This window comes from Dipodomys merriami, unplaced genomic scaffold, assembly GCF_024711535.1.
Source record: "Dipodomys merriami isolate MVZ:Mamm:240054 unplaced genomic scaffold, mDipMer1.0.p SCAF_392, whole genome shotgun sequence".
NCBI classification, from domain to species: Eukaryota; Metazoa; Chordata; class Mammalia; order Rodentia; family Heteromyidae; genus Dipodomys; species Dipodomys merriami.
In genome coordinates, this window is record NW_027205515.1 from 227,508 (window position 1) to 255,501 (window position 27,994).

The 27,994-nt window shown below is 47.5% G+C and overlaps 1 long non-coding RNA gene across 3 annotated transcripts; it reads right to left on the reverse strand.

Annotated features, from left to right (window-relative positions):
- Positions 1-1,341: 1,341 nt before the first annotated feature.
- On the reverse strand, positions 1,342-27,648 carry LOC138805413 (uncharacterized). 3 transcript variants are annotated; one of them, XR_011365534.1, is made up of 7 exons: positions 27,521-27,648; positions 24,860-24,930; positions 12,481-12,588; positions 8,573-8,783; positions 5,497-5,687; positions 2,103-2,279; positions 1,342-1,781 (listed from the first exon to the last, which is right to left on the reverse strand). It is a non-coding gene; the product is annotated as an uncharacterized lncRNA (long non-coding RNA). The 3 variants fall into 3 exon arrangements; XR_011365532.1 differs by lacking the exon at positions 8,573-8,783 and having other exon boundaries at positions 1,354-1,781; positions 27,521-27,623; XR_011365533.1 differs by lacking the exons at positions 8,573-8,783; positions 24,860-24,930; positions 27,521-27,648 and adding an exon at positions 19,582-19,811 and having other exon boundaries at positions 1,359-1,781.
- Between the last annotated feature and the right edge of the window lie 346 nt (positions 27,649-27,994).

Below are 27,994 nucleotides of genomic sequence, written 5' to 3' on the forward strand. Positions count from 1 at the left end.
CTGGCCAGGTCACTCTTAATTAATGTGAGCCTTTTGTTTTGAAATAGTGTCCAGTTGCTAATCTGAGGGCAGCTTGCCCTCAGGCTAGAAGTCTTGGACTAAGGGGCTAAAGTGCTTCATCCTAGTTGAAATAGAAGGAGGGAGTATGTTCATATTGGTTTTTTTTTTTTTTGGGGGGGGGGTCCGGTCGTGTGGCCTGAACTCTGGGCCTGGGCGCTGTCCCTCAGCTCTTCAGCTCAAGGCTAGCGCTCTACCATTTGAGCCACAGCGCCACTTCCGGCTTTTTTTCTTTTTGCTTATGTGGTACTGAGGAATTGAACCCAGGGCCTCATGCATGCAAGGCAAGCACTCTACCACTGAGCCACCTTCCCAGCCCCTGTTTGTATTGTTTATATGTGTACAGAGCCCTCTTGAAAGAACTCAGGAATGAAGGGGAGTAGGGGAGTGTTTGCCTCTTGGGAGAGGAGGCTAGGGACAGGGACAGAAAGGAGTTTTTTTGTGTGTTTGTTTTTGTTTTTGTTTTATACAGTTCTGGGGTTTGATTGCTAGGTAGGTGCTCTACCAGTTGAACTCCCCTTCCTCAGCTCTGGTAAGGAGACATACTTTCCTTTTTGTTCTATTAGAATTGTGCTATATGTATTATAAGCATCTTTATTTTGAGAAATTTCAGTATTCAAACTGTAGTTTCATGGAGGGATTGTGGTTACACTGAAGAGAACTTCCTGGAGGATGAGTGAGAACTTAAAAGATGCTGTCCGTCTGGTCCCTGCTGACATTGTCCACAGTAGTCTCTCTAGAAGGTGGAAAGGGACCTATCTTTTGGGGAAGCATGTTGGATACAGTGTGTTGTGGGGGAAACTGGTGTCAAGAGCACAGTCCAGAAGCTGTGACTTTCTCCATCTTCCTCCCATTCTTTCCCAGGTCTTGTCATTGCTGAGAATTCTACCTGCTATCTAACCTGAGTACCTCTTGCTGGTAATAATCATTCCCTTCTATTTCCACTGAGTGTAGACAGAGAGGATGCAGGAGTGGATGGGCCTGTGAGATAGTGCTCTTTCTATAGCCTGTTTGGCCCACAAAGTCATTTCTGAGGAAAGAGGCAGGGCCATTCAGCAGCCTCTTGCATAGGCTTCATGGAGCAGCCACTCTCTCCTGGTCCTGGAGATGGTGCTTCCTAAGGCTGGAAGTGTGGGCTCCTTGCTCTAAGTTAGAATCTACCCAATCATGGAGAAGTTCTTAGTAACCTCACCATGGCAGAGAGAGGTGGGAGGAGTCACCTTCTTTACCCATCACCAATGTAGCCCAGCAGCTGCGGTTCTAGCCTTAGGGTTCCCCCCCACCTTATGTTGTAAGTTTACTTCTGAAGCATTGGTCTTTGTTAGAGGGAGCCAGCATCACCCTCTCTCATTCAGCCCCACCCCTCCAGCTCTGGCCAGTACATCTACCACCACTATTACTGTTATAAGCAAAATCTTTATTACACATGAGATGGCACTTCTGCCTCAAAGGACATAGGAGTCCTGGCTGAGATGACACAGGATAAATCGGACAGGCCAGGATAGACTGCTTGTGAGCACAGGAGCAATGGGGCAAACAAAGTTGTATCCTAGATGCTCCTGGTGGACTAGGCTGCCCAGACTGGAGGCTGGGGGCTCCTCACTTATGTTCTGCCTTTGGCAACTTTATCTGGCTAGAGCTGAGCTTCATCTTTTAGCCAGTCCAGAAAGACTTCTCAGAGAGAATCTCAGCCAGTTGAGTGAAATGACCACTTCTTTTCTCATCTGAAAAGAAAGAAAGAAAAAAAGAAAACAAAACTATGAAGACTGAACAAAAAGAAATTCTTTGGCTCTTTAGATGGAGATCTTAGGAAAAGACAGAGGACAAACTTCCTCCATCTGGAAAGTAAAGCACAGGGACAGGCCTGAGGCAATGGAGCCAACTTGACTGTGGCTAGAGCCTACGCATCCTCCCCAGGACAAGGAGATTGGGGATATCCAGAGCAGAAGTTTAGACCCCCCCCAAATTCCAGAAATTAGGCAGAGAGACCAGGGAACTTGGTCTTGGAAGGTAGGAGGTATGCTCCTGTTGGGCTAGAAACCAACCTGGGAGGATTTTGATGAGTTCCTCAACGCTGATGGCCTCTTCCCCTGTTATGCCTTCAACCTACAAGGATCATTTTAACATCTTGCAGACTTGGCCCCTGCACTGACAACAGGCAGAGAATTGGTTTACCCATCGGATCCTCTTTTCTGTCTCTCCACTTGGGTGCTAGAAGGGCTCTGCAGGTAAGGGAAGGAACATAGGCTTTGTCACCAAAGAAGCCCCACTTGAAGCCCTGCCCAATTTATTAGTCCTGTGACGCTGAGAAAGCCACGTATTCTTCCTAAGTCTTTGATTCTTCTTTTGGGAAGGTGGCATGCTTCCAAGATTATTTCAAGGTATGGAAAATTAACTGAGATGAAGGCTAAACAGGTTTCTAGAACCAAGAGAGTACCAAGGCAGGCCAGATTCCTCTATGGAGTGAATTTGTGCCTAGAAAAGCCACATGGGATTAGTCTAGCACGGCATCACTTTCCTGTCCATCCAGAAGTAGAGCCAGCAGGTTTGAAAGCTCCTAGAATTTATTTTACCCCCACTTCTCCAGGAGCCTTAACATTTGAGAAAGGAATTCCAGAAAGAGCAGCCACACCCCTGTGCTACCCAACTCCTTCTATGTAGACTCTCCTCAGCCTTTCCAGATTCAGCTCCTCTTCTTCCATCTCCTCCTACCTCTGTCCTAACCTTGACCTTGACAGTATAGAGGAGTCAGGATGGCTCCTCCCATTTTGTTGGGAGACCCCAAAAAGATAAAGACTGCCTTCCCCAAACCCAGGTTCCTTAAGGTCTGGCTCCCAAGTCCCTGGGTGGGCCAGTAGCTCTGGAGTACCTCTCTAAGTCCCTTAGCCTCTCCTCTTTCACATTCCCCTCCCATTCCTGTTCTAGCTCTTCAGTTCTCCTGAAAGCCTTATTCCCCAAACTGACTAGATTTGGGGTGGCGGGGAGAGACAACAGAGGAGACTGGTGATTGTCAGGGCCTGGGAAGGGTGATGGATTTGGCTCAGGGCAGGACAGAGCCAGCCCTTGGATGGGGGAGGAAGAGTCCAGATGGATCAGCCTCCGCCTACCCTCCCAGCCCAGACACAGCAAAGCCAGGATCTCCTAGCAACCGTACAGTAGCAGGGGGCTGGGAAGAGGGGTGGTGGCTGGGAAAGTTGGGCGGGGAAACAATGATATCATAAATTATCCCAGCCCCTCCCTTCCTACCCTGTTTCTCAGCAGAGAATGGCCTTTCTCTCTCCACCTGCTCCTCATTCAAGACCCTTCAGCCATGCTGGCCCTGCTCAAAGCCCCTTATAGATGCCTTTCCAGGTAAAGGTAATCATTCTTGCCTTCTGGTTTCACTCCAGAAGGAAGGAACTCTTATCATCCCATCAGCATCTCTCAGGGACTTGTTGGTGAGAGGAGAGAGGCTGTCTTCCAAGAAATCCTCCTTTTCCACCCATTTTTGTTTGGTGCTGATAGGAGCAAGGGGAGAGAGGATTTCAAAACATTGCAGGGGTGGGGGGTGGCGGAGAACTGGCTCTTCTTAACAAAAGGTTTGAGTGGGAGCTCTCAAGTCTCTAAGGGACACTGACACTTCTTACCAAGCTAGCTAAAGTCTAATTCCCTTTCCCAGGAGCTGGGTCCAGCAATCTATAAAGTGACAAAGGAAGGTGGCAGTTCCTTTCTTACTCCTAACTCAGCCAAATCAAACCAATGGTCAAAGAACTGGTGCTACAATATAGCGCTTGGCTAGACATTGAGAACCATCAAGACAGGAATAAGATCATGGAACTTCCCAGCTGGAGAGAGGGAAAGTCTGTCATAGAAGCAAAAAACTCAATTGGAATCTCTTGAATTCTATCTCATTGATTTTTTTTTTTTTTGCCAGTCCTAGGGCTTGAACTCAGAACCTGGGCACTGTCTCTGAGTTGTTGTTGTTGTTGTTGTTATTGTTGTTGTTTTGTTATGGGGCTTGAACTCTGGGCCTGGGTGCTGTCCCTGAGCTCTTCAGCTCATGGCTAGTGCTCTACCACTTGAGCCACAGTGCCACTTCCAGTTTTTCTGATGGTTAATTGGAGATAAGAGTCTCACAGAATTTTTGCCTAGGCTGGCTTTGAACCAAGATCCTCAGATCTCAGCCTTCTGAGTAGCTAGGATTATAGGCGTGAGCTCAGTGCCCGGTCCTGAGCTTGTTTTTGCTCAAGGCTAGCACTTTACCACTGGAGCCATAGCACCACTTCTGGCTTTTTCTGTTTATGTGGTACTGAGGAATCAAACCCAGGGTTTCATGCATGCTAGGCAAGCACTCTACCACTAAACCACCTTCCCTGGCCCTCTCATTAATTCTTTCTTAGATTCATTGAATGACATGTAAGGAGTGTCTAGTTCAGGGCCTGACAACATAGAGCTTAAAGACATAGTAGCCTCCTGAGCAGCTAGAATTACAAGTGTGAACCACCAGTACCCGGCTCCATTTAATTTTTTTAAATTAAAAAAGCCCCCCTCTTTTTATCGGCGGGGGAGGCGCTGGTGGCTCACACTTGTAATCCTAGCTGCTCAGGAGGCTGGGATCTGAGGATCATAATTTGAAGCCAGCCTATGCAAGAACATGAGACTCTTATCTCCAATTAACTTGCCCCCAAAAAACCCAGAAGTAGAGCTATGGTTCAAAATGGTAGAGCATAGGCTTGAGCACAAAAGCTCAGGGACAGCACCCAGGCTCTAGTTCAAGCCCCAGGACTGACACACACACAAAAAAACCCAATGTTTTTGTTCTACTTCACTCCCTTTTTTTTTTTTCCAGTGCTGAGGATTGAACCTAGGGCCTTATACGTGCTAGGTATTATTGAGTTATATTCTTAGCTCTGGTCATTAAAAAAATTCATATGTTAATATAAATTTTTATTGGATGACTATCAGGAGAAAAGGACAAATCCTTCAAGACTTATCCTCTATCCTCCAGGAAGCCCATGGGAAAATCCAGATAGACAGTAGAGCCCTGAGTACAAGATGGCAGCCAATTGTCATGGCAACAGCAGAAGGAGTCTAGTTGGCTGTAGGGGCGGTGCTGGGAGGCCAGCTGGTGCCAGATGGACAAACCCAGCAGAAGGCAGCCTAGCTGAGTGAAGCTCATGCCCCATGCCCAGGGCTCTCCTTCCATATGCCAGCCTCAACCTGGTCCTCCCCTCCAGGTCTAAAGGCTCCATTGCTGTCTGTGGGGGATGATGCCAAAGCCATTCTTCCTCCTGACTCTTGCTTGTTCGACAAGGAATGACTGCTTAGAGACAAAAAAACCCTCCTGATCAGTGTCTCTCTGGTTAAAATTAGATCTGAACTTAGCTTACTCCTAACAATTCTGAGGAGACATAGACTTGGGACTACAGAGGGTCCTAGGTGGCAGGGGTTTACACGTACCACTTGTATATGTTCACATAGCAGGGCTGCCATAATATCTGTTTTGTGCTTTCTCTGGAGAGAGTGAGGGCAGTAGCTGCAGGGAAGGAGCAGGGCGGCTATGGGCAATCTAGGGAGATGGGGCTCCTTCTGCTCCTCTTGTCTCTTGAAATTGCTGTATTATATTCACATACGGCCAGTGGATGTTCTTCCTAGAAAAGATGAAAGAAGCTTCGATAAATGGAATCTACTGCTTAACTGGTTAAAAAAAAATAGATCCCTCCCAAACTAGTATCAGCAAGACAGTCACCTGCTAGAGACCTGAGGATACACAGCCCAGCCATACTTCCCAAACAGGCTTTCATTAAAGCTTGCACCTAGAGTGTCTCTACTATTCCCTCATTTGCAGTCCATGGCCCATACTTCCTCAAAGCATTCCTGATTGTCTCAACCAACCTCCAATGGGGCCTCTAACCAAATCCATTACCATTTAGTATTTAACACTGGAAATCTGTACACAAAACATTCATTCAGACCAACCCATTTGATCTTCAGGATAGCTATGGGCAGGAAGTTAGGGTCCAAAGCATTCATGACTTGCCTAAGGTCACTTGTACATGAAGGAAACCAGAATTTGTATCCTGACCAGGTTCCCAAATCTCCTTTTCTTATCTTTCCTTGGCCTAGCAACTTTGTGAGCAAGCTGAAGGCTGAGTCTGTATTTGAAATCATTCTACAGCTTCAACTGCCCCAACTCCAGATAGTTATTAGAAGGGCAAGGGAAGTGGCTAATAAAAGCTCGGTGGTATGGGAGATGGTCTCTTGTCTCTGCTAATTAACAAGAAGGGGCATTGGGACCAAGCTAGGAGAGAACAAGAAAGACAAGAATGGGTTTGGAGACTATATTGCCCTTGGGACTCCTTTTTGGCTCTGGTTAGTCTGGTCTTTTTATCTTCCCAAAACCACCTTCTCTGAGTGGGGAGTTAGAAGGGGGACTCTGGTAGTTCTTCAGCCAGGAAGATGAAAGGAGGCTCTATTGAGGTCAGGACCAAAGGGGGCTAGAGAGAGCATGTGTGGTTTAAGGAAGGAAGAGCTGCAGAGGCCAGGCAGGATCAGAAGACACAGCTGGGGAGAATGGAGAGTAGAAAGGAATAGGACCCGACTAGATAGAGGACAGGAGCCTGTCCTGGGAACGGCTTTACATGACCTCACGATGTGATCCTGGACAAGCCTCACTTCTCTTCCTGCTCAGATCTACTTAGCCTGAGGCCACCCTTCAACATTCCCCTCCTTCATCCTCACACCACTCCACCCCACTAAGGAGCCTTCAGGAGCTAAGTCCCCTCACCTGACAAGGCCACTTCCATGGCCATTCACAGAGAGGCCTTTGTGCAGAGGCTGGCTGGCGGGAGACTGGATGGTAGCTGGCATTCCCCACTTGCATTCCAGCCAGTGGCCAGCAATAACCTTCCCACCTCCTTTGTTCTCTATAGCTTCTCACACCCTTTCTTTGAAAGAACCCCCTCACAGATATGGCCCTGATACCTCACTTCATTTAGGAAGTTCCTACGACAGCATTTCTTCTGCTTTACTCTAGTCCCCTTGGCCTAGTTGGTAGTCTTTGATCTATTAAACCTTTTAACTTCTTTTCTTTTCTTTTTTTTTGTCAGTTGTGGGGCTTGAACTCAGGGCCTGGGTACTGTCCCTGAGCTTTTTTTGCTCAAGTTACTGTTCTACCACTTTGAGTGCCACTTCTAGTTTTCTGGTGGTTAATTAGAGATAAAGGTCTCACAGACCTTCCTGTCCAGGCTAACTTTGAACCATAATCCTCAAATCTCACCTCCTGAGTAGCAAGGATTACAGACTTGAGCCACCAGCACCCAGATTATTTTCAAAGCAAGAGGGCTAGCCAGGTGGTGGTGTCTCATGCTATAATCCTAGCTGCCCAGAAGGCTGAAGTCTGAGGATCCCAGTTTTAAATCAACCCAAGCAGGAAAGTTCATAAGACTCATCTCCAATTAACCACCAAAAAGCCAGAAGCTCAAGTGATAGACCTCTAGCCTTGAGCAAAAAAGTTCAGGGACAGTTCTCAGGCCCTGAGTTCAAGCCCCAGTACTGGAACCAGAGAGAGACGGGGGGAGGGGGGTGTTACACACTGACAGGTTCACTGATTGGCCCAGAAAGTGAGAGCCAATGTCTCTGCTAGTACCCCAGGCCCATCTTTTGCCCTGAGACTCATTGTATCAGGAACCTTTAACCTCAGCTTCATATCTCTCCAAGATCCCACAAGCCTAGTAGTCTGCCTCCTCCTACTGTAATTATGTGTTCGTGTGTGTGTGTGTGTGTGTGTGTGTGTGTGAGAGAGAGAGAGAGAGAGAGAGAGAGAGAGAGAGAGAGAGAGAGAGAGAGAGAGAGAGAGAGAGAAAGAGCAGGCGCTAGAGATAGGGGAGATGGAGGAAGAAGGAACTGGAAAGATTCTGGGAGAGAGAGACATCCTGGCTCCCAGGCCTTTCGTATATCCCTTGGTTTAGTTAGAAACAGGTGAAAGCTAGTGAAATGTTGGGTTGGATACTAGGCTCACTAGGCAGCCAAATGCAGGAGCCCAGTCCCTCCTAGGAATTGTTCTGTGTTGCTTCCCAGCCATTCCCTAAATCTAGCAACTGAGATTGTCAGCTAACTTCTTTAGTAACATTAAATTCAGCCTCCCTAGTATAGCACATAACATTTTTTTTTTTTTTGTCCCTGTGGGACCTGAACTCTGGGCCTGGGCGCTGTCCCTCAGCTCTTTAACTCAAGACTAGCACTCTACCACTTGAGCCACAGTGCCACTTCCAGCTTTTTCTGCTTATGTGGTGCTGAGGAATCGAACCCAGGGCCTCATGCATGCAACGCAAGCACTCTACCACTAAGCCACCTTCCCAGCCCCGCGATAACACTCTTAATAGTGGAATGTCTGCTTCCTTTTTCACCTCCAGCACAGACGTCCTTCGAAGGACAGGCTAGTCCTCAAACACACAATCCTACTTCCTACCTTCTTGTGGTTTTCTGTGCACCACTCACCTCCTCAAACTCCTTAGGCTGACAAACTCCTGCATACCTTTTTGTTGTTGTTGTTGTTTTTGTCGGTTGTGGGGCTTGAACTCTGGGCTTGAGCGCTGTCCCTCAGCTCTTCAGCTCAAGGTGAGCGGTAGAGCACCGCTTGAGCCACAGCGCCACTTCCAGTTTTCTAGTGGTTTATTGGAGGTAAGAGTCTCACAGCCTTTCTTGCCCAGGCTAGCTTTGAACCGCGATCCTCAAATCTCAGCCTCCTGAGTAGTTAGGATTATAGTTTAGGATTATAGGCATGAGCCACCTGCGTCCAGCCTCTGCATACTTTATCATTTATCTTCTGATACCCTTCAGGAAGCCATTTTCAGCAACCCTAAGGTGGCCCACAGAGAAGCTCAACACTTCTCCCATCCAACACTAGCTCTCTAACACTGTTGAACTGCAGGGCAACACTTGGCACATGTCTTTCTAGACTTCTATGTCCTCAGAGCAGCTTTAGATTCCACCCTCCCCTTCACTTAGCTCCTGGGCACATAGGAGGCAGTTGATAAATGCCTGCTGAATGAGCTAACAAGAGGCAGGAGTAAGGGAAAGTATGAAAAGTAAGAAGGAGAAAGAAAAGTAAGAAGGAGAAAGAAAAGTATGGCTAAGCTGGGCACTGGTGGCTCACGCCTATAATCCTAGCTACTCAGGAGAGGCTGAGCTCTCAGGACTGCGGTTCAAAGCCAGCCTGGACAGGAAAAGCTGTGAAACTTTTATTTCCAATAAACCACCAGAAAACCAGAAGTGGCACTGTGACTCAAGTGGTAGAGCTCTAGCCTTGAGCTGACGACCTGAGAGACAGTGTTCAGGCCCAGAGTTTATGTCACACAACGGACCAAAAAAAAAAAAAAAAGTATGCTACATGATGGGTCACAAAAGAGGAAGTAACAGGTTTTGGTGGAACTGATGGATATGGGGCAAATCCGGGATACAGCTCAAGATATGAGGCTAAGGACCTAGGAGTTTCACAGTGCCATTGATGGAGGTCATTAAGCAGTGGCATGGGTATGACGTATGTATAAAGCTCCTGACCCCTCTTCTGAGTTTTGTCACTACAGAAGCTATAAACACAAGTATCTTCCAAGTACTTATTGCAGTTGGAGCCTGGGCACATGACCAGTATAGTCTCTGATCTGGGAGCAAACGGCAGGACCCTAGATAATAGGTAGGCTGTGAGTCTGGAGTTTGGGATAGATCAAGATTAAGAAAATAAATGAAAGTCAGGTGCTGGTGGCTCACACCTGTAATCCTAGCTACCCAGGATACTGAGATCTGAGGATTGTGGTTCAAAACCTGAGTAGGGAAAACTATGAAACTCGTATTTCCAATTAACTACCAAAAAAGCTGGGAGTAGAGCTATGGCTTAAGTGCTAGAGTGCTAGCCTTGAGCACAAAAGCTCAAGGACCCTGAGTTCAAGCCCTAGGACCAGCCCTAGGACTGGTTAAAGGAACAAAAGTGAGAGGGACAAGGGAAAAGAGAAGGATCCTGACAGTGGAACCCTGGGAAACTTTTCTGCTTGGATTAACCACAGAATTGAATGAATGGAACCTTTGAACATCAGCATGAAATTCTCCACAGAAGTCATGGAGGACCCATCTTGAGAAAGGGCAACAAGGCCCAATTGAGGAGGCTGTAAGGGGCTCAGTTTCACTGGAATTTTAAAGATGGAAGCAGAACTGCTAGGCTAAGGAGAGAATATGGTGCATCACCACCAATGGTATTTCCATGCTGATTTCTCAGTACTTTTGGCATTGCCCACCATCCTCTGAGTCCTCTGACACCTACACCAAGTTTTGAGACCTCCTTACCATGCTTCCTGGTCTCTTCTCCCCTCCTCCTCTCATTCTCTCTTCCCAATTCCACTAGTAGGAAGATTTAACACTATTCTGGCCAGCCAGGAAATGTTGATTGTGTGGGTCAGTCTCCTCCATGGCTACCACTCAGGGATGGCTTTCAGCCCATGCCTGTCACAGGCAACCATTTTACCAGTACCAGCTACCTAACATGGCGGTCTTCTCTCCCTCTGCTTCCGTTCCCACAGCCTTGTTTCCTACCCCTGCTTCTTTCTTTCTGAAGCCTCAGTCCAACAAGGTGGGGGGCCAGGCTGGGGAGCCAAGGCCGGAGGAAGCAAAACAAAAAAAGGACAGAAAAGCCGGCCCCTTGGCATCTCTCTTTGGCATCTGAGTCCAGCCCAGGGAGCGAGGGCAGAAAGGAAGAAAGAAAGTAGTGTGAATTTTTATTTCTATCCTCTTCCTGCCACCTCCCTCAGCCCTTCCCCCCACACTTTGATGAAAACAAAATCTCTCCCCTTTTCTCTCTTCTCCAACCCAGCCCCCCTCTTTTTTCCTGGCTTCTACCATGAGCCTCCTGGAATGCAAATGAACTGTATTATGCAAATGTATGCAAATAAGGCTTAACGAGCGGAAGGAGGGGGCAGAATGCTTAATGAGTAATTGAGTAATGGCAGTGGGTACAGATGGAGGGTGTCAGGAATGACCCCCTCTTCTTCTCTGTTCTCACAGACGGGAGATTTGCTAGAGGTAACTAGATGTCTCTCACTTTTGGGAAAATGTAGAAGGTCATGGCCCATGACATTGCTTCAGTGAAGAAGGCCTAAGATGGCCTTGGCTATAGGGTAAGGGGCAGGAGAGCTTGGGAAGAGAGAAGGGTAAGTGCGAGGAACAGATACTCACAACCTTGCCCAGATCCTAGATGCACCAGCCTCCCTGCCTATATGGCACACAATGCCAGAACCTTCAATTCTGGATGCTGGACAGAGGGTGATGCTTAATGCATGCTATGGCTTGTGCATCAAAAAGAAGGATTCCCAAGGGAAGATTCCCAGCCAGACCCAGGTTCTTTCTGGAGGTAAGGGTAAAAGCTGTCTCTTTTTTGTGCTTTGCAGGGTGGGGGTTGGGGTGGTTGCCATGGCAACATAGCATAGAACACCCACCTCCCCAGCATTCAGCCCCAGAGGACTTAGGAGTTGGGGGGTGGATAATGGATTGACACCCCCTGATGCCCCCACCACCTGGCACTGCCAGCCGGAGATGGCGGCATCAAATCTGAGAGAATAGCCCCTTTGTTTCTAGGCTCACGGTGTTGGGAGAGCAGGCATGGGCACACAGAAGGGCCTTTCCCAGGCCCTGTTCCAGTTTGCATGACTCCTGCTGGCCTCTAGAGATTCCTGTGGCTGGCCATCCACTGGCCTCTGTGTCCTGGCAGATGGTAGTCCCTTTGCCTTGCTTGCATGGCTTGCCAGCTACTGCTAGGTAAACCTTCCCTGAAGCCTTTCCTCCAGCCTCCCCACCCCCAGACCATTCCATCTCTTCCTGACTCTCGTGGGCACCACATATGCCCAGACATGCAGTCCATCTTTTCTTTTTAAAATGAGGGCAATCCATATAAAACTTCCCCTGCCATCATTAGGCAAGAAGACCCTTAAAAAAGGTATCAGACACATAGAAAGGGCAAGGCTGAATTCAGGAGCCTAGAGCTTCACATTTTACTAACCAGTTGGGTGACCTGGGTTACATTTTCCCCCTTGGGTTCTGTAAGAGGACAACAGGCTGATTATAGCTAAGGTTCATTTTAGCTGTAGCTGATCTGTACCTTTCATGTCTTACATGACCTTAAGTTGAATTCTTCCTGAGATATAACCTTCATCCTATTATTATGATAGGAGCAGCCTGTCATTCAGACTCCTTGCATGAAGACAAACCTAATGTCCTGGAGACAGGAATGCCAATTTCCCTCTGCCTTGGCTTCTCCTGAGACTCCAAAGCTAACTGCAAACAAGCTCTTCAGATTTGAAATCTAGAGTGTTTGAGATCTGATGGTACATACAGGAGGACCCCTCCTCACCCTCCTAGAGGGGGCCTGCATAGAGGGGGCCTGCACTGAAGATCACTCACCGCCCGAGAGCTGTCCGTGGTGCTGGATGCGGCCGTTTCTGTCTCCTCTCCATATGGAAGAAAGAGGGCGGGAGGGTGGTGGAGCACCCACCCGCCCCACATGTGAAACTGAAGGGAAGAGAAGAAGCAGAAACATTTGGGTCCAGTAAGGAAATGAGAAATGTAGTTGAAGAAAGTCTCCTCCCTGGAAACCTCCAAACCGCCAACACTACTTTGGGGGAAGGAGAGCAAAGAGCCAATGAATCCCAGAGCCTCTTCCATAGCTACTGACTGAAGTGCTTCAGAACTAGCTCAGTCTTACTCTGGATCTTATTGAGAAATCCACAGGGAAATGGAATCAGTGTTTTTTGTCTTTAAGAGCTCAGGCTGAGGTGCCAGTGTGCAGACCATCCTAAATACTATGTTGACTGGAAGGAATTTAGTTATAAAGATGAGAAAGGGATACAATCTGCTTTGCCTGATAGCACTGTAGATATCAGACACTTGGGAGGAAAGAGCAGATCAAAATGTGTGTGTGTGTGAGTGTACATGCATGTGAGCATGCATGTGTCCTGGCACAGAGAATAGTTTGTATCAGAGGTTGGTGTGTGTGTGTGTGTGTGTGTGTGTGTGTGTGTGTGTGTGTGTGTGTGTGCGTGCATGCACACACACATGAGAGAGAGAGAAGGAGAGACAGACAGAGAGAGAGAGAGAGAGAGAGAGAGAGAGAGAGAGAGAGAGAGAGAGAGATTGTATAGGCAATTGAACTCAGGGCCTGGACGCTGTCTCTGAGATTTTTTTTTTCTCTCTCAAAGGTGGTACTCTACCACTTCAGCCACAGCTCCACTTCCTGTACCAGGGGTTCTTAACCCATCTGCATATTAAATGAGAGTGATACCTAGATTTTATTCCCTTTGATACTCTTCATCTTGTCTGTACCCAGACATCAATATTCAGGAAAAAACAATTCCAAGCTCTCCAGGTATCTTTACTGCATGATTCAGTTGAGAATCACTGGCTTTCAGTTGAGAATCATTGGCTTAGAAGGAAGCAGATAAGAAAAGATGCAGGGGTGAAGCCTGATCACTGGAGGAAAAGGCAACCTTAGAGAAGAAGAGAATGAAGATGGAGGAGAAAGACAAGCACATAACTCCCCTTCCTGAGGGCTTATGGATGATCCCTGGGCCTAGCCTGGGGACCCACTCAGGTGTCTTGGTGCTGTGAAAGCTCAAACCACCCTCAAGGCAATGAGATGTGCAGAGACAGAGAATGGGTGCAATAACCTGAGGGCATGCTGCTCCCCTTCACCCAGAGGGTCCCCAGGGAGGCGGCTGTGGAAGGTAAACAGCAACAATGGTTCCTTTCAGTGTCCAGACTCCAACCCTTCAGTCCAATTAGCAGACACAGCAAACAGCAATTCAGCTGCCTTCAGCCGCTGTCATAACAAACTCAGAGCTGCCTTAATGGGGGGATTAGGGCAGAAGGAGGGGGGTGTCACTCCAACCCTGGCAGAGCCTGTGTAGCAAGAAAGGGGTTCCCCCTTTTCTCTTACCACTCTCCCAGCTAAATCTACACCAACCAAGCTTTCCTTCCAAAACTCTGTTCCTCATTCTCTTCAAAGGGCCAGGAATGTTTTATGTCTTTGTCTCCACCCTCCCTCCAGTGAATTTAAAGCATTAACCTAAACCCCTTATCTTTTAGAAGAGTTGGCACATTCTGCCTCTGGACAAGATAGTGTTATAACCCCAGACTTCTTGTATGTATGTGGGTGGGTGGGTGTGCATGTGCACATATGTATTAACAATTCTGTGATCTAGAAGTTGTAATGGCATAAACGTGGAACTACCATTTATGCATGCTATATTTCTTAATCTGCATATCATCTTACCAGTCATAAATGTTCTTACCAATAAGTGTAAGTCACTGTAAGGAGAAAGAGCATAGTGAAAGCTGGGCATGGTGGTATATGCCTGTAATTCCACCTATTTGGGAGACCGAGTCAGAAAGTATCTCAAGCTCAAGGCCAGTCTGAGAAAAGTTAGTGAGACATTGTCTCAAAAACATAAAACACTTCAAAGCCAGCCTAGGCAGGAAAGTCCGAGACTCTTATCTATGATAAACCACCAGAAAACCGGAACTGGCACTGTGGCTCGAGTGGTTGAGCGCTTGTCTTGAGCTGAAGAGCTGAGGGACAGCGCCCAGGCCCAGAGTTCAAGCCATGAATGATAAAAAAAAAAAAAAGAAAGAAAAGAAAAGAAAAAAAGAAAAAAACCACATATTCACACACAGACCCCCCCCTTCAAAAAAACCCCCACAAAACACAAACCAAAAAGGTTGAGGGTATGGTTCAAAAGATAAAGTGTTTGCCTAGCATGAGTTCAATCTCCAGTACTGCAAAAAATAAAAATAAATTAAAATAAAACAATGACCAAAACTCCCACAGTAGTCATTCTTGCCATATGGCCCCCAGCCTCTTCTCCCAACAGGCTTCCCCCAAGGCTGAGCTTCTGAACTTCTAAAGTTCTTCCTGACTTCTACCACTTCCTTTTCAGGTCCCCTCCAACTCCCAGAAGTGGAAAAGTCACTGCCTTTATATGTTTTGAGATCCTTAGTCACAAACATGCCAGACAGCTGTCCCTTTTACATTCTGAAGTCAACAACATGCTATCAAGTCATCTTTCCAAACTACAGCCTACAACCCTTCTGCAGTCTAAGCAATACCCTTCCTCATAGGTATCATCATATATGGTAAAAACTTCTTCATTTGATGCATGTAACAACCTAAATAGCTCAGGGGCACAATGTATGCTTCACATAGGTGAAGCCCTGAGTTCCATCCCTAGCACCACAAAACAAAACCACAAAAATCTCATAAAAGGACAAGACAACACCTAAACAAAGACCTGGGTCCAGATGCTTTGCTCTTCTATTCTGCTCTCTAGAATTTACTCATTGAGATTCTTTCTTCCTTCCTTTCCTTTCTTTCTTCCTTTTCTTTCTTTAATAGCACAAGATTTGAATTCAGAGCTTTAGGAGCTCCAGCCCAGATCAATATAATTCTTATGATTTGAAAGATTTTCAACAAGACCTTTTGATGCCTAGCACTAAGGAGAAAAAAAAATGGTCCCAGGGTGAAGGTATGACTCAAAACTTTAGTCAAATATTGAGGGGAAATTTGTCTTTAGCTGCCTGAACTGAGAATTCAGTAGCAGGGTATTAGGATGAGGAGCTAAAGAGGAAAAAAATGGATCCAGAGCCCAGTTTTGTTTTCAGTAAATTAGATAGCTACCATAAGACCAGAAGAATAGAAATGGAAGTTCTTAGATATAGTCAGAGGTGTGTTGATAGAAGAGAGGAAGCTTCCTAGCTGGTAGCTGCTGAGGCCCTTTTGAACTCCTATGGATTCAGCCTCCTCATACACTCATTCCACCAGTTCCCCTACTAGGTCTTTACCTGGAGGAGGAATCAGTGGTATCCCATATATCTACCTTTGGTAAACCCCCCCCCCGCCCCCGCCCCAATCCCAGAGTGTCTGTACACAGCTGGGAATTCTTAATCTCCCAAATGAGCTTCCTGTGAATCATAGAGCATACATGCAACCCCACTAGTTCACACAGCACTCAGTTCCCTCTCTCTCTCTCTCTCTCTCTCTCTCTTTCTCTCTCTCTCTCTTTCTCTCTCTCTCTCTCTCTCTCTCTCTCTCTCTCTCTCTCTCTCTCTCTCTCTCTCTCTCTCTCTCACACACACACACACACACACACACACACAGCTCACAGCTCACAGTCACACATCACTATCCTAGCAACCCCACCCATCCACCCAAACCATACGGTCATATACATGGACATAAATGTTCCATGTATATCCTTCCTGGCTTCTATTCCTCCTTGTTTTATAGGGTGTAAATCCTCATCCTGCCAGCTCCCTTAGGTCGTCCCTCTATTCTCTTGGTAATTCTGCTGTCAAGTGTGCTTATGGGAGACAACAAAAATATAAATTCATTATAGCTAATAAAATAGATTCTGAGACTCATATGGATCCCATATCCACATTTCCAATAGGTTAACATGAAAGGGAAAACAAACAACATCAAAAAATTATTTTTCTCCTCCCACCCCAAGCTCCAAAACCTGCTCTCAACGAGGTGTTTCCTCTCTGAGGGTCTTCATTCTCCTTTCCCTGATACCTAGTCCCTCCTCAGCTCATCCCCGTCCTTTTCCCTACAGCACCCTCTCCAGCTCTTCCCACAAACAAATTCACCAAGAAGAGCTTTGAATTTGATGTCATTGAGGATTGTTAGTAACTCATTTGGGTCTGTGGTTCTTCATCTGTGAAATGGGCTAATAAAACCTACCTCTTATTATTGGAAGATTAAAAAAAGGTAGTGGGGGCTTGCAGGCAGAGTGTAGGGTTAGAGATTATTAGCTCTTCCTAATCCAGTCTCTCCCACCTCTCCTCTAGAAACCCCAAATTCCCAACAGAAAAGTGAGAGGCCACTAATTTCTCCACCTTCTAAATTCTCTGAAGGAGACATATGTACTCCAGGCTCCCTGAAGTCCAATTTTTTTTTTTAGTTTGAATTCTCCAATATTTCTCCCACATAATATATAATTGAATCATTATCTTCTAGCTATAAAATCAGGTCCTGGGAGAAAATTTTAAATTTATGCCAGAAACGAGAGTCTGTACAAGGACATTTTGCTCAATTCTCCTTCCCCTTATTACTTCTTATTGCCTTGTGTCCTGGAATGCAGGACCCTGGGGTGAGGAGCACTAACCAGCGAGGACGGATAACTTCTGGCTCTGGCCACATTTTTATTTTGCAAAGTGATCATATACCATCCTCTTCTCAGCTGAACCCAAACACTCTTTTGCTTAAAATATTTAGGTCAGGCCAGAAAAAATGGATTCTTTTAGGAAAGGCCCTGATTAATCTCGCTAATTCTTTGCTTTCTCTGGGCAGCATAGATACTAAGCTACAAATTCCTTTGTGTTTGAGCTCCTCAGAGCTCCTTGAGGCCATTTGTTCTTGGACATGATTTCTAAAAGCAAAGCTGAATGGGAAGAGAGGGTGTCCTAAAAGACCCACACTCAACCCCTTTGGTCATGAACGACAAAGAAGCATGAGAATCTTTTTCAGATGTCACTGGGGTCCTGAGTCTGAAGGAGGAAACAGTATGGAAATGGAACAGAGAGATTCTGCCCTCTGTTACCCCACAACTCAGACCGGGCAAAAAGCTCTGGGGACATTCTGTGTCCTAAGTGTTTTGTTTGTTTTTCTTTGTTGTTGTCGTTTTTCCTGGGTTTTGGTGGTTGCTTTTTTAATGTGGATTTTTTTTTTTTAACGCAAACTCCTTCTCCTCTCATCCTGTCCATGGCTTTAAGCCCTACTCTCGCCTCATTTCCACTTCACCGTGTTCTCACCTCCCAAACAAGCTAGATTACCCCTCTGTGGCTTCTAGGACCCCACCTAAGCCAACACCAGCATCCTCCGGTGACCTCCCACCAAACTTCCCTCCAGTTGTCTGTGTGGAGAGCCTTAGGGGGGAACTGCTCAGTCTAGCTCCTGCCCAGCGCGACCCTCCAACTACATTTCAGCATCTCTCCCTTGAAGCGGGTTGCAGGCCAGTGAGTCAGAATGCCCCAAGAAGCAAGCGCGCGGCACCGCCGGAGGGGACGGAAAAACAGCTTCTTCCCGACAAAGTGGCTCAAGTGAAGCGAAGCGGGACGGTGACTCCTACCTGCGTGGACCTGGCTCGGGGAGGGAGGAGGCTGCCACCACCCGCGTGGTCTCAGGGCGGCGGGTCCTCTCGCAGCCTCCCAGGGTCGAGCAGTGCTCCTGGCCTTAGATCCCGCAACGCGACGGCCACGACGACGACGATCACCACCCCCACCCCCCTGGCTCGGTGCGGGCCTCTTTTCCCGGGGTCCCTCTGCGCAGTGTATGGGGTTATTTTTACTTTCGGTTATCTAGCTTTATGAAGACTCCACACCACTCATACAGCTAGATAACCAAAGATAACAACCAACCCCGCCTCCTGGCCGCCGCCGCCGCCGCCGCCGCCTCTTCCACGCAGCCTCCCGGCTGCCGCTGCCACCGCTTCCAGCGCCTCCGCGGCCTCCAGTCGCCCGCTGGTGAGAATTGGAGGCGGAGAGAGAAATGGAGTCCCAGACCAAGAAATAAATAAATAAAAGACTCAGACAGTGATACAGACACGGCAGAGAGCGAGCAAGGCGGGAAAAGAAGGTAACGGCCTAAGGGATTTGAGGTCCTGGAATCGACACCTCCCTCCCGTTCCCCCCCCCCATGCCCCATCTCCCTCCCCCCCCCACTTCCCACCCAGTTCCTCAGTCTGGGAGAAGGGCGTTCGGGCTTTTCGTGCCACCCGGGAAGACCGCAGGGACCCAGGCAGAGGCCTTCCAAACTCGCCCGGGTCCCCGCTGGCCCCCTCTGGAAGGTGGCGGCCGTGCGATCGCCAGCGCCTGAGCCTTCAGCGGAGCGGAGCCTCCGCGTGGGGTGCTAGGGGAGCCGCAGAGCCAGCCCCGCCAAGTCTCCAGTTGGCCAGGGCCGTGGAAGCGGAGTGGAGCCCGTAGAGGGACAAGAGCTGAGTCCAACCTGCCGACTGAAAGGAGGGGCAGGCCGCGAAGCTCTGGGGACCCCCCTCCAGGCACAGGGAAACCCCGCGACCCAAAGACGAAAAAAAAAAAAAAACACCCAGTGGGCGTGGGAAAAGGAGACTCAGAGACTCCCAGGCGAGTCTCCCAAGGAGAGAAAGAAAGGGCAAAGACCCCACCCGGGAAGAGATCTGGGAGTTGGGGGGTAGGAAAGCCGAGGGCAGGGGCAGGTGAGCGGAGCCTTAGGACCTGTAGGACCCCAGAGAAATGGCTTTGTACAAAGAGACACAGAAGTCATCCAGGGTTGTGAAAATGGCCGGGGGTCTGAGGCAAGCCATGCCCTTAGGGCTGAGAGGGGGTGAGACCGGGAACAGGAATTGACAAGAAGGGAGTCGAGGGAGCCGGGTAGAGGATGTGGGGGTCCGCTGGGCCTTCGTGACGAACACGCCTCACGCTGTATTGGAGGCACTCTCCCACCTCATGCCCCACACCGGCCAGACCACTTACATCCAGCCCACGGTACCCTCAAGGTGCTGTTCTGCGCAGTCCTCCTGGCAGGTTCCCACCCATCGAGCGCTGTGGACCTGTCTCTCGTGCCGGGACTCCGCTGCTGCTGGAGGTTTGGACTCGGTTCCGCTCCTAGCCTCCTCCGAGCTAGGAGGAGCGATGTGGAGCCGGGTCTCACCTCCCCAGATCCCTCCTCAGCCTCTGCGGCGGCTCTGGCCCGGGCGCACTCCGGCTCCGGACTTTTCATTCATCCTTTCACACTCCCTCCCCAGGCCAGCTTCTGATTGGTTCTGCCTAAATCTGACGTCAGCGCTTCTTTCCCTGCCAGCCCCGCCCCTCCTCCTTTCCCCAGACTCAATTGGGGCGCCCCTCCCGCACCGGGAACTGTGGAGGCGGGGTGGGGGGGGCCGGGGAGTGGCGAGGAGGCGCGGGGAGGGACGGACTCGAGGCTGTGCCGCGGGGAACAGGACTAAAAACTGGTCTGTGTGCCGATTCTCCATACCTCAGCGCTTCCCCTATTCCTGAGACCTGAGACCTGCCTACGATTTGAGGCCTGGTCTAATTTATTGCCGTGTACAGTTTTGATCTCCAATCTCATGCTTTTGTAGGTCCTACATTAAAAAGAAATTTTGGGGGGCCTTAGGTATGTGTTTACCAGGAGCAGGGTGCAAAGATATAAAAAAGACTAGGTGAAATCCCTGGAAAAGAGAGAGACAGAGACAGAGACAGAGACAGAGAGACCAGAAGACTAAAGACTTTACCCTTTTCTCCCTCCTCCTCCCATCAGAATATTCTTTGTGTTCCTTGAGTTCTGATCCTTCTCAAACCAAAGGTTGTAACCCGTTTGATTTTCAATTCAGAACAAGAGGGACAGTCTGAAGTTTGAGATAGAGGAGTCTGAGAAAAATTCAACTTCCTTTTTAGTTACAGAAGGGAACTAGCTCTCATCCCTGTCCGCAGCACAGATGTTTCAGGTAGGGGAAGGATCAGCCCAGGCCAGACTCTTACACTTGGCTCAGCCATAGAGGGCCTCTATAGGCCTTCTCTCCTTTATAGTACCCAACCCTGGGCCTTTAGCCTCAAGCCCTGAACACCCTACCCCTCCACATTCCAGCTCTGGAGCTTGAGAGGGAAGATCTCTCTCTAGCAAGAAGGATTCTTTCTGACCTTACAAATCTCACTATCTATACATTCCTGGATCATCCTCCCCATCTACAGTTAGAGAAGCCAAAATCAAGTTCTGGATATGGCTGAATATGGATTCTGTTTATCTGGAAGAGCCCTCAGAGCAAACCATAGGCCCCTCGGAGCTGCTGTGCCTGACAGAGAGCTGTGTGAATTCCCAGCTGAGCCTCCACATGGTCACCCTCCTCGAGGTCTTTCCCTAGTCAGAGTCATGGTGACTGTATGACTGAGGTAGTTGGAAGCTTGTTGGTCAGATTAACATTGGCTAACTCTTATGAACAGGGATCCTTGAACACTAAGTCATTGGGAGTGTATTCCAAGGGACCACCCTTTGAATACCAAGCTTGCCCAGATTTTTCTTAATCTGCTGTTCTACAGACAAAAACAAAATGAATATTGTTGTCTTAGCTAGATACAAGCCAGTGGCTAGTGGGTTTTACTCTCTTCAAAGACCCAGAGAATTGTCTGCACAACTACAGCCACTCCTGGCAGTACAACTGTAGGATGGGAGGTCATTTCAAATGAGATAAAGCACAGGGACTGTGTGTTTCCCTGGCAGAATAGTAGCATGAAGCTGAAGTGAATGACCTGATTTCCCCAGGCCTCAGGGCATTTTAAGGGCAGGGCAAGTCTGCTGTTCTTCTGGGCTTTTTGCATAGAATTTTCCCTCTATCAGTCTCCACAATATCCAAGGAAGAGTTTTTCTAGAAGCTTCCACAATATCACTGCACTGACCCAGAACTGGGATCCCACTAGGCAATAGTGAGCTGGGAAGGAAAGTGTCCATTCCCTTTCTTCTTTCCTTCTGCCCCTCCCCCTAGGTGTGCTCACATCGTAGAATGGAAGGGCTAAAGGAACTTCAGGGTTCCTGGGACTCTACTATAGTTGTAGAAAAAGGGAACTCTTTCCCAGATATTCCCACAGACTGACTTAACAGTGTGCTGCTAATTATATCCCCTAAATGCATCCCCATGGGATCTATGCCAAGGACCCCTTAAAGATTTCTCATCTCCATCCTCTTATAAGGAGCTTCAGACATTGCAGCCAATCCTAAATAGAGCCTACAGCTCCCCTGATACACTACCAACATCTCCCACAAGCCAATCTTGGTCATTCTCACCATAGATATAACCTGCTTTCAATCAATAGAAAGTGTATTCCTTTTCTAATCAACTTCCCTATTACTTTCACTAAAGATAAAATTAATAAAAAAATTGAATCAACTTCAAGAAAGAAATGGGTATATTTGGCTGACTTCTGAGAATTTTATGTCAAATTTTCCCCAAATAGCTGAGCAAGAACCTCCTTTTTCTTAGTTTGGCTCCTAATTCCATAAAGGTTGTTTAGTTCAGCCTAACAAGGTTCCAAAGTTGCCCTGGCAGGGCTGGGAAGGTGGCTCAGTGGTAGAGTGTTTGCTTTGCATACATGGGGCCCTGGGTTCAATTCTTCTGCACCACATAAGCAGAAAAGGCCAGAAGTAGCACTGTGGCTCAAGTGGTAGAGCACTAGCCTTGAGCCTAAGAGCTGAGGGACAGTGCCCAGGCCCAGAGTTCAGGCCCCGCCTCACACACACACACACACACACACACACACACACACACACACACACACACACACACACACACACACACACACAAAGTTGTCCTGGCAGGTTCTACATGAACATGAACACCTTTGCTCAGATTCTTTTTTTTTTCCAGTCCTGGGGCTTGAACTCAGGGACTGGGCACTGTTCCTGAACTTCTTTTGCTCAAGGCTGTAGCACTCTACCACTTGAGCCACAATGCCACTTCCAGATTTTTCTGTGTATGTGGTACTGAGGAATCAAACCCAGGGTCTCCATGCATGCTAGGCAAGCACTCTACCTCTAAGCCACATTCCCAGCCCACACTACTCAGATTCTTGATGAAGTACATTTTTGTTTGACTTTGGATGTTCTGGACGGCTCTGTCTCCCACTGCTTCTGCTTATGGATGCAGGTCAGTGTGGGCATCTGTTTTTATTCTAGTAAGAACAGAATGCTATACCAGGAGAGAAGCGGAAAACCCTCCACCATATTACTTCCTGGCATTGGTCTGTATACTGAGCCTTGTTAGTCTAGTTGCCAGAACTAATTCAGGAGTGATAGTCTCTGAAGGGCAGAGATGATTTTTGATATATTCTTTGTCCGGGAGAAAACAAAGTAGGTGAAGTTTGGGCAGAGTGTGCCTAAAGTGAGGGCCCAGTAGGTGATAAATGATTACAGGTATGTAAGGGTCTGTATGTCTGCAAGTCTGGGTTTGCCATTGTATGACTATGGGCCTTATAGTGGAAAATGAGGGAGTGGATTAGTTTTACTTTCTGTGGGATCTGCATATAGGAGCAGGGAGAGGAAGGGGCACGGTGTCCTTTGTGCTATGTATTTGTGAGTATTCCACAGTTGCTTTAACCAGGGGAGACCCTTCTATTAATTGGATATACCAGGCTTGTAGAAGGTAACAGTTGAAGCAAAATAGGAAATAGCAAAAACTCTTTGGGGTTTTCCCATCAATCTAAGGCTCCCTAGAAAGGCCTTAGCTGGAGCAGAATCCTCTATATTCAGCACATACCACAGTAGCTGTCTGATGGTCTGTGGACCCCACCTTGAGCCCTTTCAAAGAAATTCTGGCAGACTCAGGGAAAGCATTCAGATCCCTATGCTGATGTGAGTCTGTGTCTCAGCTCAGAAGCCTGCATTCTTTTGGGGTGCTGGAGATCAAACCTATACTAGGGGTCTCACACATGCTATAGAAGTGCTCTACCACTGAGCTACACTCTAAAGAAAGCTGAAGCCTGCTCTTTTTGCTAGTATCTATCCCCACTCCATCTCCACAGTTGTCCATCTATTGTCTGTGTGCCTGAAGAGGCCCATGTAGAAAAAAACATGGCCTGAATTATGCTGTCTGGATGTAGCTTTTGGACAGATCTTTAAATTTTGGGTATCCACATAAATTTTGGCAGTTAAATAATCTTTGGAAATATTCAAGTAATTAAATTAAAGTGTGTATTTTTCTTTGTTTACCATATTAGTTTGTTTTGAAGATACAGATGAAAGGGTGGACTCAAAAATTCATTTCTGTCTTAGAACATTATCTGTCATGAACATTATCATATATTCCTTTGCTTGTAGAATATCTGTTTGATCTGTAGGATTCTGACAATAAAAGTTTTATACACACACACACACACACACACACATATATATATATATATATAAATGTATGTATCTCACCCATATGCATAGATGAAATCATCAGATCAGAAAGCATAATCTAGAGGATTTGTACCCTGGAAATATGATTTTCTTCTCCACAGAGTATTTTTTTTCTCTCGTGGAGGGCCAGCCTGGAAAGTCCTCAGGCTTGTCTAACTACTGCCTTCCCAGCTGCTCCCAGTTCTGTTCCTGAACCCACACATGTTCACTTGCCTGAAAGCCCTGGGATGTTAGGGAGGTGAGAACAAAGTGGCAGAAAGGGTAAGTGTTGGCTGATTCATCCAGATGTAACCCTTTTACAAGACTCTCAGCCATCCGCAAATAGCCTCCTTAAGAGCATAGGCATGAATGTGCAAGGATGTTTGCACACACACCAATACACACAAACTTATTAACTTAGAAAAATATAATGATAAATCCACTGATACACCCAGCAGTAGTGCCTCTCAATGCTTGTGGGTACACATCTTGGTACACATACCTATTCACTGCTCCTTAGACTCCCCAAGGCCTTATTCATCTGAATCCATACTCCTTTCTCATCTCTGTCTTCCACATGGGTAGCTCTGTTCCCCTTCCCAAGCAACCAACCCCACCTAAAGTCAATTGGCCTCCTGTTCTTTCCTTCTCCATCATAGAATTAGACAGAGGGTGGCCTTTTGTTCCCAGGCTAACTTGCTCCATTTCTATTCCCATTAACTATATAGGCCTTACTACAGAGGGGACCAAAATTAGAGGCTAGAAGCTGGATGAGGCAGAGAGTAGGGTAGGGAGAAAGATAAAACCAAGATATTGCAAGGCCAGCTTTCCCTTTCCTCCCCCACCCACATTATCACCCAAAACAAAGAAGAAAATAAATACCTTAAAAGCCAAATGTGGCCATCAACGATGACACCAGAAAGAAAGGTGACTGCTTCTTGGATGCCCAGCGCCTGTGGAAAAGGAGAACACAAAGGTTAAAGTCTTTTGGGTGGCTCCAATTCTCTTTTCCTAACAGCCCCCAGTTTCCCTATAATCTCTCTTACTGCTATCCCCTCAGTAGCCAGGCAGTCTAAATTCCCTTCAATTGCCAGGGCTCAAGTTGTACAGGGGAATCCTCAAAAGAAAAAGGTCTGGAGAGGCTGACCAGGGTCCCTGGCCAGGCATTCTCCAGCTCATCTCCACTGAATGACTCTACCTTTACCTTATCCTTGCTATCTCTGACCTTCACCCCAAACCTGTAGGTTCAGAGGCTTGAACAAAGAACCTGTAGAGATCTCTGACTTCAGTCTAAAAACTAATCTCCTACGAGATGGACATTATCTCTTTGCAGAATCCTACTACCTACTGTCTACTCTTAGGATAGAATGAAGGATGTAGGGTCAGAGATACATTTTTGCCTGTCTAAATGTATAAACTATAATCTGTAAAGTCCTATGTACATTTATGATATTTTCAATCAAGGATCTTCACTCCTATTTCCTGTGTGAGAAGCAGGAAATGTTTTCTCACCTTTTTTTCCCCCCTATGTCTCCCTCTTTTATCCTGGTTTTACTAAAATAAATCCTTAACTTTAAAAAAGAAAGATATTCTCAGTCATATTATCTGTGTAGCTTTCTCCACCTATCTTGGTCATTACTTACCAACCTGTCACCTAGCCATGTATATCTCTCAGGATCTGTAAAGACATGATGTGACTATCGATTTTTTCTCCTCACAAACACAAAGGTATGAATACAAAATAGTTGACTATTTTAATGTTGGCTATGAAACTTCAGTCCATAGTCCCCAGTATTTTGCTTTTGGGTTAAACTGAAGTTTAGAAGAATAACATGTATGACATATGTGACCAGCTCCTAAAACACTAGAGGGGTAGATTAATGTGTGTGTAAGTGTGTGTGTGTGTGTTTATGTGTTGGGGTAAGCTGGTGTATTTTTCTATCTCAAAGTCAATTCCACTAATCCTCCACCTCAAATTAGGAAGATCAGCTAAACACAGAGGAAACCAGGGGGAAAATGGGGGAGTTGGGGAACAGGAATAAAGCCTTAAATTCAAGCCTGACTTCCAAGAGGGATATTTTCTAATAGTCTCCTCCTCACTTCCCACCTCAACTCCGATCTCAGCTCTTCCAGGCCACCTATGTCATAAAACCCTATCTCAGTCTGAAAATGTTAGCTTCCTATAAAGAGGAACCACCCCACCCCATGCGTGCAATTTTGCTGATATGCCAGAAAACAGGCATAAGACAAGGTGGGGAACCCCTGGCTCCTTCTTCCACTTAACTCAGTAGGATTTCTGGGATCCCCATGGCTGGTGCACATCTCCTCACTGATCTCTGCCCTGCCACCATCACTTGGTACACACAATATCCTGGGGAAAAGGTGGGGTGTGTGTGTGTGTGTGTGTGTGTGTGTGTGTGTGTGTGTGTGTGTGTGTGTGTGTGTGTGTGTGTGTAGTCTCAGCCTCTCCCAGCAATCTGGCCTCTGGGGAGTCAGGAATGATCTGCTCTGTTTCAACCTCCCACTGCTTCCCCCCCACACACACAATGATCCCAGCCTGGGTCCCAAAAGCACCGTGTGGGGTGTGGGTTGGGGCAGAAGACTATCTCCTCTTTCTATGCCCTGGATCTACCTTAAAAGACAAAATACCCCTACTGGGTTGCTCTACAGAGGACTGGAGTAGGGGATGATCCCCATTCTGGACCCCAAGCATCTGCCACAATACTTACCTTTCCTTAAAGCTTCCCTGAACCCCTTTGCTACCTGCCAGTTCGCAGGAACAGTGTGAGGAGAGGGGGACAAAATCAATCTAAATACTATAAAGTGTTTTGGGGTCTTTCCCGATTCTGATCTCCTCCTTCCAGGAAATGTGGCTCCATTCTCCTCACCCTCCCAAAGTCCCTCAGACTTTTTCTTGCCCTAAAACCTGCAGTCTCTAGGGTAGCAGAAGGGAATAAGAGGGTCAGAGAATAAGAAGGTCAGGAGTCCAAATTCAGAACCAATTTTTTTCCCCTCTTCCCTCCCATCCTCACTAAGAATTTCCTTCCTGCTGCTTGCTCCTCTGGTAAGAGCATTAAGATGTTGGCCATGTCTGGTGGAGAGAAGGGAGGGGCGGATTAATAGGATCAGTAGCACCGTGACCCTAACCCCCCCCCAATCCCATTGACAAACTTAGTGAGCTGTCTCTCTGTTGGCAGGAGCTGGGGAAGGAGGGGGACCGAGGCCTCAGGGCAGAGCCCCTGCCTCCAGCTTCTACTATAGATTCCCTGGAAGCCAGAATGAAACCCCCCTGGAAGGCTGGTCTGGTTGGCAGATAGGCGGTGGACCAACTCCACCTCCACACATACCTCCTTCCTTTCTGAGGAACCGCTAAATCTTTCTCAGCCTTTTCTTTCTGTGATTATTACACCAGCCACCATTAACTAGTAGGCAAAGTAGGAGGAAGGTTAGGGTGCCCTGACTCATTTTAGAAGCTCTCTTCCCACCCTTTGCCCAGATGTTTGATAGGATCAGGACCCTCCCCATATCCAAGTGACTACTTACCCAGCTTCTGTGAAGAGGAGAGGCTGTGCGGGTGGCCCCTGCGGCTGGACTGCCTGTCTCCCCCCTGCTCCTAGCCTCTTGTGGAGCGGAGGATGCGGCTCTGGTGACGTAGCATCTGCCTATCCATTCAGGAATTTTGCTTGCCTCTCTCTTTCTTTCTCTTGCTGCTCCCTAGAAAGGCGGCAAAAAGGGGGTGCTGACCCTATCTGGAGACACCACTACCACCAAAATAACAGCCCACTCAGATGAGGAGCCCCCACCTTCCTTCTCACGCCTGTATAGGAAGGGGTCTTTGTCATCTCCCCTCTGTTCCCATGTCCTCTACTGCCTTTGCTAACCTGAACAGGAAGAGGACACTATTGTTTCTCCAGGCCACCCTAGTCCCCTAAGGAAACAGGAAAAAGGGAATGACAGAAGTACCCCTGTCCCAACACCCCTTCCAGTTTAATTCACTTTTGAACTTGAGGTGATTGA